Raw genomic sequence first — 16390 nt, forward strand, 5'->3', positions numbered from 1 at the left:
CAGTTCTGAGGAAGGGTCACCGGACCCGAAACGTTAACTCTGTTTTCTCCTCCACAGATGCTGCCAGACCTGCTGAGCTTTTCCAGCAACTTTGTTTATGTTCCTGATTTACAGCATCCGCAGTTCTTTTGGTTTTTATTCAATGAATTCTGGGTTGGGGAAAAGATTGTTCAAGACCACCATGCCGGACCACTGGAATACAGGGTCGCAATCCTCTGCAGAAGCCACCCAAGGACCAACCTCATTGCCGATTCTGGGAACAGGTGAGTGCTCATTCAGGGGCTACCGCTGACTGGATGCCCATAAGTTTATCTTTTTCACAGTACCTTCTATTGAAGGGAAGCACAGACAATGAAGATTGCTGCATGATGAAATTATATAATCAAAGAAGGGCTGAGTGACATCCTTATGCTAGTGTACTGTACTGTCAAATTTAGGATGAAGAGAAGAGTGAATCATCAGGAAATCAGCTGATTCATTTCTTCAGAAAATTCACCAAAGTGACAGTTTAAAAAAAAAACGAATCAGTGGCGATCTCTTCAATGATTGCTGCTTGAAGATTTGCAGTCAGGACTATTGACACTGGATCTGAAGTTATTGTAAAATATTGTGGATGAAAGTACAAGATGAGAGGAATTTTGGCATTGACTGCTGTCACATCTGACAATGTGTCTGGAAATGAGATGAAGATGAAGAAGGTTCTGCACTGTCATTCAGAGATAGCATATCATTCTCATGCTTCAGTATTTTTTGCATTTGCAGAGTTTGCTGTTCCCTGTATTCTTTAATGCAGTCATCAGATGGACGTTGTATGTGACTGAATTAAAGACAGTTCTGTTCACCTTGTAGAGCTGAAATTACTGGAACTTGGATCACATCTTGAATTGACTCAAATAGTGTTTTTTTCCTAAGCACTGTTGGTCACTCCATAGGAGCAGGTGAAGAATTCTGCTCACCAGGATCTTACGAGAGTATCAGAGGAATATTGGTATTCCGCATCAAGGACTGAAGAGTTAGGGCGCCACCAGATTAGCTTCCTGGAATGATGACACGGAGCCCTACAGTAGCATTTATCAGGTTGTCCCCTTCTCTGGATGTATCTTCTGGCTAGGAGCCTCTAAGAAAGAAGCTCATCATCTTCCAACACAACTGGGGAAGGATCATAACGCAGCTCAAGTTCTTGAAAAAGCGGAGAAAGTCCTTCGCAAGATGCCATGTAATCTCCTTGGCAAAAGTAATTGGCGAAAGCTGTAGAAGTTTTGCATGAGTTGGTGTCTGTAAATGAACTTCGTGTTCCTGGAGAAGCTGAAATAACGGTTCAGAAATTGGAATGTCATTATCATTTTGGCATTTTATCTGAGCTAGATGATCTGGTAGACGCTGTTGAAGATCTGGCTGGTCATGGGCTTGTGAACTGAACAGGAAATGTTCTGATTTGGTAAGACAGTAAAAAGGCTCCTTCATAACTTTTGCTTTGTAGGTCAGCATTAAAAAAAATCTTATTGTAAAAGCTGAGATAGCAAAAACTGCTGATGCTACAGTCAGAGATAACAAAGTGTGGAGCTGTGGAGAAATGTGGAGAAGTGTGGAGAAATCAGATTTCTGAAGAAGGATCCCGACCCGAAACATCAGCTTTCCTGCTCCTCTGATACTGCCTGGCCTGCTGTATTCCTCCAGCTCCACTTTCTTATTATAAAAACTGTTTTTTTGTGCTTTTTCAAAACTGTGGACTGAAACTAGAACTGTTTTGAAAACCAGGAATTTACAAAAATGGCTGCATGTTCTGAAAGTCAGGAATTTGATACCGAATGTCAACCCTGTTTGTGTTGCTGTGAGCTGCAGAAGTGTGCAGACAGACCGGAACTGAGAAGCCTTTTACAGGTAAAGCTAACTGTTGTGGCCCAGTTGCCAATTATCAATGGCAAAGATTGATAAACAGCCATGATAGCTGTTATCAGGTAGCTATTCAGTTTGGGCTGTGAGGAAGACAGAGACAAGCTGGTCAGACCAGAAGAGAACCTGAAATAACTACACAAAGGCTGGTATCCTGTCACCAAGTCACTCTTTATTGACATGTGCACTGTATATCAGTTCTGACCAAACAGCTCAAAGCTAGACCCTAGACTGAGGAGACCTTCTGAATCCCCTGTTTATATCTGTCAGCCAGAGCTCCCTGATTGATTAACAACCCCAATGAAGGATCTCTTAGTCAATGAGATCAATCTCGCCCAGTTCTAATCACAACATAACCCAATCTATAGCAGCTAAAAACTCTCTCTCGGTCCCCAGCAGAACTCCACAATAAACCAGAAATAAACAACTTATCTTTCCTTCAGCCGATGCTGCAAGTTCTTACTCTGAATTGGATAATTCAGAGACCATTCATCAGTGAACCAGCCACCCTGTGCCTCTTGCAAACCAGTCAAAATATTTACAAAAGGGAAAGTTGAGACAAAACCTTTGGATGAGCAAGAACCAACCCGACTGACCTTGTGAAAAAAGATAATGAATCTGCTTTGCCAGTTTTCCCTCTGCTTCATGTTTGTCTGTCAGTGTTACAAGAGAGTTTATAAAGTGTTTAAAGTTCAAAAGATTAGAGTTTACTTAATTTACTTTATCTGTAGCTGAATATAATTACCTGCAATAAATAGTGATTCTTGTTCAGTATAGAAACCTGGTCTGTGCTTTCTGTCAACCTGAACCTAAACGTCAGGATGTTTGGGGATTTTGCATGATCCTTTTAAAAACTTTAACTTTTGTGATGACTGCAGGAGTAGTGGGGCTTGATTTCGAGCACACTACCCAGTAAGTCATGACACTAACGATGAGAGAGTGATGCCCCCCAGAGACTGGCTGTTGTCAGCTCATGTTGAAGGTGTACAATGCAAATGCATTCAACGTATCAGTCAGGATAGTACTGGTTGATTCTGAATCAAGAAAATGTTGAATATCAAAGTTCTTCACTTTTAAGTTAACTAACTGACTGAAAATTCTAAGATGGGTAATCACCCTCTGTTGTAGGGCCAACAACAATGACTTGACCAAGACATTGTGTCATTTTCTAACATTACGAATCTGCCACACTGAACACATTGAACATGCCCTGATAGTAAATCCTATTGTTTGTCTTGCCTTCTCACAGCCCCGGCACTTCAAAATGATGGTTTCTGCCCTTTCCCCAATTTTGGGGGACCTCTTGTCTGTCGAGAAAATCATCTTTGAGCCTAGTCAACCTACGGGCTCGGACTGAGCTGGAAATGCATTGAATCATTTATTGGATACACTTTTCACTTGGCTTCCTGACTGGTAAGCAGGACCACTTGCTGTAACATTATGTCTTATTTAGACGGCAAAATAATCAGAGTTTGCCGTTGAGGACTCTGACCACCATTCTGTCTTGAACAAGCTCATCTATCAACATGCCTTAATCGCATGAACAGGCTAATCTATATAAATCATTAATAAAGAAGTCTGCCAATTCCCCTGGCTTCTAGACTGTTGTATGAAGTGAATGCGTTTAATAGTGAGGTTCTTCTTGGGACTGAGGTAAGAATTGAACATTGTGAAAAATGTCTGAATATCTGCTGAGCTTTCAAAAACAGCTTGCAGAATAGGGATGTCAATGGGCCCATTGTATTATGTAGGAAATCTGTTGGTGTTTCAAGTGGATACCTGGGACAAGTCTGTACTTGTGGAAATCTGTCTTCCAAACTCCCATTTACATTCCTGCATGAATCCTTTGATGAAATTGAAAGTTTACAGAAGAACTAGGGACTAGTCAACTGGTGCAGAAATGCTGCTACTCCAGAATTGCCTCATTTTTATCTCAATCCTGTAAGTCTTTGTCTACTTTATCTCAATTTGGAGTTTTCAAATTGCTGCACTAAGAAACATTTCTCAAGATTTTTGTCCTATGGTTGCTGAAGCTCGCATTGTGATTTTTCAGATTCTTCTGAGGAAAGCAACAACAAGCTTCGAATATTGTTTCCAGTGCTGCTGCCATGTTCTACAATGGGTTCTTTAGGTCTTTGTTCACTCTCAGGTCACACTTCTAGCTCTGTAATAAACAATGTTTATTGACAGACTACATATGATAGTAAGGTGACACAGCATAATGTTTTGTATTATAGAAGTTCCAACCTCCTGGCACAATATGAGTGCCTGATTACTGAGGGCATAATTCCATCACAGATTACCTCAAAGGCTCATCTACATATTAATTAAGTCATATCTCTACAGAATATACAAAATCAGAGTGGTTGCATATGGATATATAGGACAGATGACTTGCATTTATCTGGCACCTTACATTTGCTCAGGATGTTGCAAAACAAACATGGCCAACTGTAATCTTTTTAAATATATTCACTGTCGTACTGTAGGGCAGCAAGGCTGTCAATTTTCACACAGCAAGATCTCAGAAATAGCAATGTGATCATACTCAGTTATTATGTTTCAGCTAAGCTGGTTCATTGCTTAAAAGCTACTCTTTCACGAGGTGTGAATATCACTGGCAAGGCTAGCATTTGTTAGTTGTTAAAATGTCAACTGGTGAAGGTCTAGGCCCGAAACGTCAGCCTCTCTGCTCCTATGATGCTGCTTGGTCTGCTGTGGTCATCCAGCCCTGCACCTTGTTGTCTCGGATTCTCCAGCATCTGCAGTTCCTACTATCTCTGAGTAGAATAAATCTGCTGCTTTTCTTTGAATAGACCTATGGAATCTTTTCTGCATTCAGCTGAGAGGCCAGATGTGATCACAGCTTACAATCTATCCAAAAGCTCTCCCTCAGTACTGAATGCAACTACAAATCTTGACTCTTGAGAGCAGAAATTCCTTTAGCTGCTGTTCCAGTGTTCAATCATTGGGTGGCAGCCTAGTCAATGAGGGAACTCTTTCTGGTCACATCTTGTTATATAGGCAACGGATTAATCCAACTGAAAGCAATCAAGTCTCCTTTCACCCTACATTGCAAAAATGAAGATATTACACATTTCATAAATTCTAAACAAATCATTTTATTGAAATACATCACAGAAGATTTATTAATTCATCCAAGTTCCTTTCCAAATACAGCAAGGTTTTATTTATAAATCAATTTTCCAATCCTTGGCTGGCTTTGCAGAATGCACCACCCACACACAACAAAGAATGCCACATGATCAACACATTTTGTACTGCAGCCATCCATCTCACAGATCTTTACTACTAACTATTCAAACTCATGCTTTCTCTCCCCATGGGTGGACTGATTAATATTAAAGTAATTCCACGTCCAAACAAGCGATTCCATTACCTTCCACTCAAGATATCACAAAGGGTTTTCAGGAAATATGACTGAATATAGAGGTTTCACTTATATAAAAAGATAACATAATGGAATCCTCTGGAATTTTTATTCTCTGAGGAGAGATCAGATTCCTCTATTTACTTCTGTCTTGAATATTTAATGTAGGATGTAAACAGCTGTCAGCATCATTGATTGCATTTTTAAACTAGCACCACTCAGCAGAGATTCATAGAATAGCACAGCACAGAAGGAGGCCATTCCACCTGTTAATTCTGTACCCACTTTCTGCACAGGCAATCCAGCCAATCTCACTCCTCCACGCTTCCCTCATATGACTGCAATTTTCTTCAGTCCAAGTACTTATCCAATTCCCTTTTGAGGATTATGATTGAATTTGTAACCACCATCATCTTATCGGACAATAAATTCCAAACCTTAACCATGTGGATGGCATTGCAGCCTCGCAGCACCAAGGGCTCCGGGTTCAATTCCACCTTCAGGTCACTGTCTATGTGGATTTTGCATGTTCTTCTGTGTCTGTGTGAGTTTCCTCTCACAGTCCAAAGATGAGCAGGTTAGGTGGATTGGCCACGTTAAATTGTCTGTACTGTTCAAGAATATGCAGGCTAGGTGTATTAGCCAGGGAAAATGCAGGGTTACAGGGATGGGGTGGGTGTAGTTGGGATGCTCTTTGGAGGGTTGGTGTGGACGCGATGGGCTGAATGGCCTGTTTCCACACTGTAGGGATTCTATGATTGACTTGCTAGGGCATGAAAGCAGTTTTCCTTAGTTCCTCTTTGATAGTTTTGTGAACCAGGAATGCATGAGGAAAGTAAATATTTAAATACTACTGAATTTATAAAATTTCATTTCCTTATCTTTTATAATGGCACTACTTTAGCAATTCAAATATGCTCAGTCGTGGGTGGGCAGAGTTTGTGTGGCACATGCATGTTCACGTGGGCACAGGAATCATGCAAAATTCATGTAGGACCTAAATAGTCTGGTTCATGAGTGAAGTCACCTGACTGGCACCTATTCGAGGGGGTAGAAAGGGTGCGGCTGTGGGAATTCAAGCAGTTGAAGGCAAACTGCATCAGTTTTCAGAGAAGAATGAAATTTACTGAAGAGAGGAGTGAAGGCAAATTGTGTAGACCTGGCTCCTGTTTTAATGGTGCTCTGGAATCCCTGTTCTGGCATGATAGACACGAAGAGACCTTCCTGTTTCTCCCACACTGGCAAGGGTGGAGGAGGCTGACAATTGGTGGGATCTTAGACCCCTCTGCCTGAAATTGAACTGGACTAGCCACAGGAATACTAAAGAGAGGGTCAGAAGTTAGGCATCACGTAATGAGTAACTCACTCCCCTGACTACCAGATTGCGCCCGCCATCTACAAGGCTCAAGTCAAGAATATTCCTCACTTACCTGGACTGAGTTGATTGTTTTGAGCAGTAGGGAAAGGCTGAGTAGGCTGGGGCTATTTTTCCTGGAGCGTTGGAGGTTGAGACATGACCTTATAGAAGTTGAGAAGTCATCAGGGGCATGGATAGAGTGAATAGACAAGATCTTTTCCCCAGGGTAGTGGAGTCCAAAACTAGAGGGCATTGGTTTAAAATGAGAGGGGAAAGATTTAAAAGGGACCTAAGGGATAATTTTTTCGTGCAGAGGGTTGTGCGTGTACGGAGTAAGCTGCCAGAGAAAGTGCTGGAGGCTGGTACAATTACAACATTTAAAAGACATCTGGGCGGGTACATGAATAGGAAGGATTTAGAGGGATATGGACCAAATGCTGGCAAATGGGACTAAATTAATTTAGGATATCTGGTCAGCATGCACAAGTCGGACCAAGGGGTCTGTTTCCGTGCTATACAACTCCATGTCTTTGAGAGCAATTTCAACCACTGTCAAAAATAGCCGGCTTGATTGGCATCACAACCACTACTGACGCTCAGTAGCAGCAAGATGTACAAGACGCACTGCAGAAATTCTACAAACTTCCTTAAACAGCACCCTCTAAAACCACAATCTCTCCCACCCAGAAAGACAAAGGCAGCAGATGCATGGGAACACCCACACCATCCTAACCTTGAATTACATTGCCATACCTTCACTGTCACTTGGTCAAAATCCTCGAACACTCTCCATGACAGCATTGTGAGCATGTCTTCATCACATGGACTGCAGCAGTTCAAGGAGACAGGTCACCACCATATTCTCCAGGGCAATCAGGGATGCGCAAAAATTGCTGACCCAGCTCGTGGCACCAACGTACTGTGAATGATGTAAAAAACAGTTGGTGGAAGTCGAATCCGGAAATATGTTTTAAAAGCAGATTGACAGTTGCTTGAAACAGAGGAATCTACTGGATTCAGGGTAAAAACAAAAGGTGGTGAGACAAAGTACATTTTCATTTTCAAAGAAGCAGCGTGGATGATGGGTTGAATGGACCCTTTCTGTACTATAAGGATCCCTAATTTATATGAAACTGTATGAAGAAGAACAAGAGACCTCTTTTGGGAACCTGGCTAATGTTAGTCCCTCAATTGAGTCCCACTAAGACTGACGTCTTGTTGTTTATCTCTATGCTGTCCTTGGGATCTTGCTGTGCATAATTTGTGATCTTGGCTGCTGCATTTCCCACCATTTCAGCAGTGACTATGCTTGAAAAGCATTTCATTTTCTGTGAAGCAGTTAAGGCTATCCTGAGGGATAGGAATTATCCATTTGCCAGTTATTCCTTTTATACTGTGTCCCTTTCCTGCATTTCTAGGACAGCTGTCACATTAGAAAGAGCCTGATTTAGAATTGCAGCACCAACTGCATCAGCATGTCAGTCATATTTCCTTACCAGCTACTATAATGGCCTCAGTGCAACTGCTAAACTGGTGTCAATTAATGGGCAATGATAGTCCAATTTTATTCATTGGAGCTGTAACCATTCTGAATTGAAAATCATGTCTATTTTATGCTCCTGTCCTTCCATTCAGAGTGGCACCCTCAGGATAGACTGATAGAAAATCATGGACTATTCACCTGCAATTTGCTCCCTGAGTGCCTCCCTCCCAGTAGGAGAACAAAATCAACCCTATAGCTCTGTACGTCCATCTGAGTGTAGTTTTACATTCTATGAGCCACATACTCAGCTTCTCGAAGTGAATCAACAATGTTCTCATCTACTGTTGTATCCAGTCCCAGTGACATTCTGAGTGCAAGGAAGACCTTTAGAATTAAGCCTATGTTTGTCACACGGACAAAGGGGTTGGGAATAAAATGGAATGAGGACAATATGTGGGGGACCAATTTTAACAACTGCTTTCAACTAGTCAGTGTGGAAATGCAACCCAATTTTTTGACATTCAGATAGATTTTAACTCTGTTAATCTCATTCATTTATATCTGTGTTATAGGTCTGCATGACATGTAAGTATCATTTTTCTAAACCAGACCAGTTCAATAATGGTTTCAAGAATTGTAGAGTTGTAGAGTGATAAGTTAGATGTTCTTTTAACAGGATAAATTCACTTAAATATTTTTCTTCTAGTCAAATATCATTTTCCTTCTCACCCCACCTAGCCTTTAAAATTATCTTTTAGCATATATATCATTGCCTTTTACAATAACTTCTCTTCAACAATAAGTTATAATAATCTATACCACATTCTAACCATCCTCTATGAGAAGAATTCTTTTTGCCCCGAACTTATCTTGAGTAATTTGGATTATCTAGAATTAGTCACCTTTCATTATTCCATCATTGATAAATAGGATCAATCCAGGATGACTTACCTTGCTATTGCCCTTCACAACCGGAGGACCGATGATGAAGTACTCTCTTAATTGTTGAAGGAGTTCTAATTTCTCAATTCTGTCTTTACAATTGTAACCCTTTATCCTTGAGTTTAAAGTTGTGGACAACATGTTCATGGCTCCTTCCTCAATGGAAGGGATTGTTGTATAATGGCTCATGGTCAGTATACATTGAAGAAACATGCTCATGATATCATAATTGGTTCATAGCAGGTAACCTGAGGGTATAAACATATTATACTCCAGCTTACTTCAGGTTACTGGCAGCATGACACTAAACTGGAAGCATGTTCCTCTGTTGTAAACTAATAGCTTAATCTCAAACATTTATATCTGCGAAATATAATGTTTGCATGTAATAGTTAGCCATAATAAACAACTTTTGGATTCTTAATACCACAATATCCATGTCCAATTTCTTAACATAAGATAACATAAACATTGCTGCATCAGGTAAAATTTGCCATTGGAGGCAAACTCACACCAGAGGTGTCCAGGTAATTTGTTTTTGAGATCTACCAACCCATACACAGCACTGTGAGAGAATTGGTTTCATAGGCTCAAGTTCAAAAGGCAGTTATTATGGAGAAACTGGCAGATAATTTCCTGTACATGAAAAGCACTCAATTCCTATGCCTGGTTCATTTATACCTTCGAAAGGGGACAATGGTTCACTATCAGACTGGTGTGGTACTGGCCCAAAGGTGTGGTCCCTACACTCCACCATGTTGGGATGAGCACTGGCACAAGTGGGCTGCACCAGAGGAGTGACAAGAGCTGATTTGAGGCACAAGGGTACATTTTGACTTTGTAAATCCGCTGAACACCCCTCTAGTTTGAAGAGGCATTTTTCACTTAATTTCCAATCAGGTTTTTAGAGCAGAAATGTCAATTGAATGCATTTTTCTTAAAGATCTACAATATCAAATGATTTGTTCATAACTGTAATATTTTTGTAGCACATTAGAACTGTGATCATTTCCCAAACTAGAATAATCAACTCATCACAAGCTTTAAGTGTGTCTGTCGCAAGTGTTGTATATAGTTGCAAAAAATAGTTATGGTTGAATTTATCGCTCAGTATAGATTCTTTCATGCCAACATCAGTGAGTGACTGACATTAGTTGAATCTTCAATCTCAATTAAGTAAGCCTTAACATGACCTGGTGCCTTACCAACTGTGATGATGTATAGATGCTGTTCCTCACTCTGAGGAAAAGGCCCTTTCAGAAAAGAAGATCATGAAGTCTTATCCAACCGGCACAACTTTGCAAAGTGATTCTAATTTAAGCATGAGTTACTCCTTTTTCCCTCAAGCTAAGACTATTTTTCCTGAGCACTTACCTCTGTGTCAAATATAAAAAGGTCTTCTGTGAGCCACTGGAATGTTCACTGGCCTTCTGCTCTGAGGTAATGTCACAGTATCACCTTCTTGCAAGTCACTGCTACACCAGACTTTTATCCCCTTCATGAGCAAACTAAATCTTGAACCCCAAAATTTATTGATCCTGCTATATGAATGGATGTCCAGGGATAGCAAGGAAAGGTGCCAGTAAATTTCAAGTATTCTCCATCTCCTTACTAACTGATGCAGTTGAGGTCTTGGACATATGCAGAGATGACATCAGTTCCTATTTCTAAACAGGAGCTTTATTCGCAAGTTCTTCTGAAATATTTGATGTTTTCTGTAACTACACCAATTAGGTGTAACTACACTAGGCTTGACCAACAGCACAGAGAGCAGAGAAGAATCAATGGGCGCACATAATTAAATACCGAACTGTTGAATAATAGCACAGTACACTGGAGATGCGACTGGAATTGTTGAGTCACGTACTCCATGGTGAAGTAGAATCCAGAAAAGCTTTCAATATTACACAAATACTGTTAGCGACTAATCCACACTTCTACTACACTTTGCAGTGCAATTTATATAAGATTAAATGACATTGTTGCGACAACCGACTGCATTTGTAAGCCAGCGCTGTGAAATCCGAAGCCCCAGGAGCAGAGCTGAAGAAGGAAGCAAGCTGTCCATTTGGCCAAAAGACATTCGCTCATGCATTTGTATCACTACTTGGTCCTTTTGAAGTCCTCTATGACTCACATAATACTACCTCCGCAAGCTCATTACCATAATCCTTTGGAGCTGGTGCCTGCTTCAAGTGCTGGTGTCTGAAACAGGTGGTGTTATAATTCTTAATGCTGTGAGGTGCTGCTTAATTCTTTGGCTCTTGGGTTGTTGGCTCAATCTTGCAGCAATCCTACAAAGCATAAAAGGAACATATGTTGCAATGTTGGCTGCAAGGGAGTATTTCAAACAGTGCTTACTTAACAAATTGACTGCCATGTGATTGTGTTATGCCTGAGTGAGTGAGTAGGAGGATAGGATGTAGCGACGGAAGAACAGTTCTTGCCTTCAGCATTTCGGAAATCTCTGATTTTACCTTTTGCCACTCCCTAGATGGTGTTGTAGCCATGAATGTCCAGTGAGGCCTCCTTATCTTATGTATGAGCCTCATTTTGGAAACCTTCCCCTGTATTTGTTTGCTCCTATTAAGTTTGAGTTATCAGCGATAAGAGTCCACAGAGCTGAGCCTGTTTTCCCTAGAGCAGAGAAAGTTAGGGGGTAATTAAACAGAGGTGTTCAGCATTTTGAAAGGTTTTGACAGGGTAGGTAGAGAGAAGGTGCTTCCCCTTCCAGGGCAGCTGACAATCAGAGGATATAAATTGATGATAATTGTCAAAAGAATCAGAAAGGAAATTTTTTTTTAAACATAGTGTGTTAGCATGCATTATCTGAAATGGTTATGGAAACCGAATCAGCGTAAACTTGCGTATGGAATTGGATATCAACTTGAAAAGCAAGAATAAGCATGGCTATCAGAAGAAAACAGGGGAGTGGGACTAATTGGATAGCTCTTTCACAGTTCTGGCATAGTCATGATGGTGCAAATTACTTCCTTCTGTGCTGTAAGATTCAATGAATTTGTCCTGCCAAGAGCTATGTCGTTTTAAGGTATCAGAGATTTCAAAAGCTCATATAGTGACTGCACATTTTAGATTCCTCCAGGAGCCAGAAAAAAGGTGGATGGGCATGAAAAGTAATGCCACCAGCCTGTACTTGCATTGGTAATGGTGCAGTGAAGGCACATTAAATTGGTCCCGGAGATGAGGGAGTTAAACTTGATGAAAACCTGAATAAATTGGGCCTACGTTCTCAGGAATTTAGAATCGATCTCATTGAAGCAGACAAGTATAACAGGACCTTCAGCAGGAGGTGTCAGCCGTAAGGAGGACATTGAGTGAGGAAGCTCAGCAGGTCTCCAGAACTTTCACCAGCAGGTGGTGACAGTGAGGCAGGGCAGCTTGTACAGTTGAATGGACTCTTGCTGGAAAAGAAAGATTGCCATTGGTGGAGAGAAAGTTGGTGGGAAGGGAGAGGAGCCAGACAAAAAATTACTGAGATCAGTGTAACCCACACAAGTTATTTCATGTACATAGTGTAAATAGTTTATTTTTTATCCTTAATTTGCCTTCCTGTTTGTAATGACCTGATACCAGTGGAATAAAGACTCCCTACTTCAGGATCTTTGGGTTGTCTGTGTGTTTAAATCTCATGTTACAAAGACTCTGAAAAGGCTTGATAGAGTTGATGCTGAGGGATTGTTTCCACTGGTTGGGAAACCTAAATGACAGGCAAACAGTCTCAGGATAAAGGGAATATCCTTCAGGAGCGTGAGAAGTAATTTCTCCTCATCTTAGAGGGATGTGAATCTTTGGGATTTTCTACCACAAGGGGTTATGGATGCTCCATTATTGAATACATTTAAGACTGGATTGATAGTTTTTGTCTTTTTGAGAATGAATGGGTTATGGGGAGTGGGCACATAAATGAAGTGGAACAAAAACAGAAGTTGCTGGAAAAGCTCAGCAGGTCTGGCAACATCTGTGGCGAGAAAACAGAGTCAATGTTTCGGGTCTAGGGACCCTTCTTCACCCTTCTTCGATGTTCTGGAGAAGGGTCACTGGACCCAAAACGCTAACTCTGCTTTCTCTCCACAGATGCTGCCAGACCTGCTGAATTTCTCCAGCAATTTATGTTATTGTTTCTGTTTTTTTATTAGAATGACAGATGTATTGTTGTAAATGTATCTTAAATGGCTGTCCAATTTTGACATGGATATTTGAACTATAGCACATTATGGGGTAAGATCAGAAGTAATCCAGTTGACCTTCAAGGCTGCTCTACCATTCAATGAGATAACGGCTGATCTCCTACCTTTTTGTACAATGTGCATGTTAGTTGATTCCATTCGTATCCAAATAAAATTAAACTGTGTTGAATATACTGCTCTTTCTTCCTCACCTCTCCACTCCAGACAGCAAAGCGCATCACCCCATCCTGTCCTTACTCACCCTGTGTCCTTTCCTCAGCCCTATGGTCCTAATTTCTGGTAAAGGTCTAATGCTGGTCTTCCCCAAAGGAGGCAACATGCAGCTCTGGCCCATCATTACAACAGGTGGGCAAGACTACCATTGTCAATATTAGATTCTGCCTAAAGTTGTCTCTGATGGTAATGGAGGTTCTCTGCTGGTATCTTGTTTGCAGATTCGACGTCTGCTTTGGAGCAACTGCAGCCACATGTCTCTGTGTTGAATTCCTACCTACAGCTGGTATCATTAATTGCATTGATTGTCCACACTATTCATGATGGATGGTGAGGGTTTTTGTGTCTCTTTTGGTAGCATCCAGAATCAGAGCTTTGTGCACCCTGCTAGTCTCTTGACATGAGTGGCCTCCACATGATAGTACACACTTGGGGATACAAAACTCTTTCATCCTGTGCACATGACCAAGCCAGGGAGGCCTGCTTTTCTTGATTAGCATGAGCAACCTAGGCATGTTTGCACTTGAAAGTGCTGCTTCTAGATGACTTTTCTTTCCATGGGATGCTCAATCTGATTTGCTTTGCCTGCTCTGGTTTTGCTTGATTTGATTTGATAACTTGTGTTACTAGTGTTTGATAACTTCAATTAGCTATAGAGAAATTGTTGAGTTGCATGACCGCTGCAGATTGAACACAATATGTGACTTAAGGTAATTAAAGCCACATTACTCAGCATCTTGGGGAGGCGATGGCCTAGTCGCATTATCACTGGACTGTTCATCTAAAAACCCAGATAATGTTCTGGGGATCCGAGTTTGAATCCTGCCATGGCAGATGGTGGAATTTGAATTCAATAAATATCTGGAATTAGATTTAATCTGGAATTAAGAGTCTAATGATGATCATGAATTGATTGCCAATTGTTGGGAAAAACCCATCTGGCTCACCCAATGTCCTTTAGGGAAGGAAACTGTTATCCTTACCTGGTCTGGCCTACATGTGACTCCAGACCCACAACAGTGTGGTTGACTCTGAACTGCCCTCTAGGCAATTAGGGATGGGCAATAAATGCTGCCCAGCCAGCAATGCCCTCATCCCATGAATGAATAAAAAAAACTCTTTCAAAGTGATTCTCAAAGCAGGGTGAATTTCTCTTTTGGTCCAACTGGACCATATATTTTCTTTTCTTACCACCTCTCTTGCCAAATCAAGATTGTCTCTGACAACTTCTAGTGTTCTCTGAAACTACTCTAGGATTTACATTGAGTCTCATTGTGTATTTATAACATATTCAAATAAGTTGAATGTCAACCCTGCATTTTCTTAGCTCAGATGAAAATGTGTCCTTTCAAAGTGGTTACCACTGGGAACCAGCCTTTTCCATATGGTGTGGGGTGAGCTGTGGAAGGGTCACTGATAGATTAACCCTGACGTGTTTACATTAAATCATCATTTTTCTTTCTTTCGATTCTTTGCCCAGGTTTTAAAATGCACCTCCCTTTTGCCCCCCATAGAGAAGCCTTACCAGCTCAGCAACACGACCGCTTCCCTACCACGTACGATGGCATGAGTGGAATATTTGTGTGATAGTGCCACTTAAAGGGATAGGGCCCATTTAAAGGGGAATAAAGTAAACACGTAAGGTTACAGTTTTGAAAATGTTTGGAGGGGTTAGGGTTAGCCTCTCGCAGAAGCCAGCCCAACAATATGAGCATTTTCAACCAAGGGAGAGGACTGTGAAGTACAGGCAAAAAAACTGGGAAAAGGAACACATTCAGCAAATGTCCAGATGGACTGCAAGACTTTATTCTTGGATCCAAGAACGTCACTGAGACGTATTCTCCCACCTTCATCATTAAAGGCATGTATGTGGTTCACTTAGATCAGTATCAGGACTTGTTCTTTGTTATTTTTAGTAGTGATCTAAACATAGGTGCCGGGGACACAATTTGTAGGCTTGCAGATGGCCTGAAGATTTGTGAACCGAACAGGCTGCTACCTCATCAGATGTGATGCACACGGGATGTTTTACTGAATTTGCAAAACCTGTTTCCAGCAGGGCGCAGACAGATCACATCACCACCTCACTGATTGAGTAAAATGCTCAGAAGCAAAGACAATACTCTTTTTCTACCAGAGTGTCATGTTGTTCAGTTTGTGGTAATGCCCTGGATATAAATGCAGCTGATTTACTTTGCTGCATGAGGGTTACTCCAAGTCCTCTGTTGCTAGCATCACACTGCAAGGTAACTTCATCCTTGACATTTTAATACCTCAGCATAAATGCTGCTGTCACTAGTTGTTTGATTCCATCAAAAGCTGCTCTGTGTCCCAATACCAGAGTATGTCATAGCAGTGAGCTTGCATAGAAATTCATATTTTGATGGAAAAATATGCAAGAACTTTGAGAAATAGTGCACAAATCCTATGAATTGTTGCAAGCTTTTACATCTATTGGTCACTATATGCCTGCTAAAGCTTGCCAGGATCCAGGCAAAAACCTCTAAATGTTTGAACATGGCCCATTGATGTCTTTAATTGCATCATTTTCTAATTCAGCTCCAGTTTCACCTGCAAACTCTCTCTAGAAGTCATGGTAAATTCTGATTTTGGTCTCTGATATCTTCGTCCACCATGTCTCCATATCTAAAAGGTGAGCAGACTATCCACCATGGGTACCACTGTAGGAAGATCACTGACTATCTCGTGCTGTCTGCAATGGCACTTTTCCAGAGCAGTGGAAATGCCAAATGGCATGCACAACCATCTGTACCTTCCAAAAAGCATCCAGAATGTAATTATAAAACTGTCACTTCCATCCAACTTCACATGCCAGTAACCATCGTGTCTAGCTAAGAAAAGACCTCTACCTTGGCAGAGATAACAAGGTGTAGAGCTGGATG

This window comes from Rhincodon typus, chromosome 6 (assembly GCF_021869965.1).
Source record: "Rhincodon typus isolate 14 chromosome 6, sRhiTyp1.1, whole genome shotgun sequence".
Classification (NCBI taxonomy): domain Eukaryota; kingdom Metazoa; phylum Chordata; class Chondrichthyes; order Orectolobiformes; family Rhincodontidae; genus Rhincodon; species Rhincodon typus.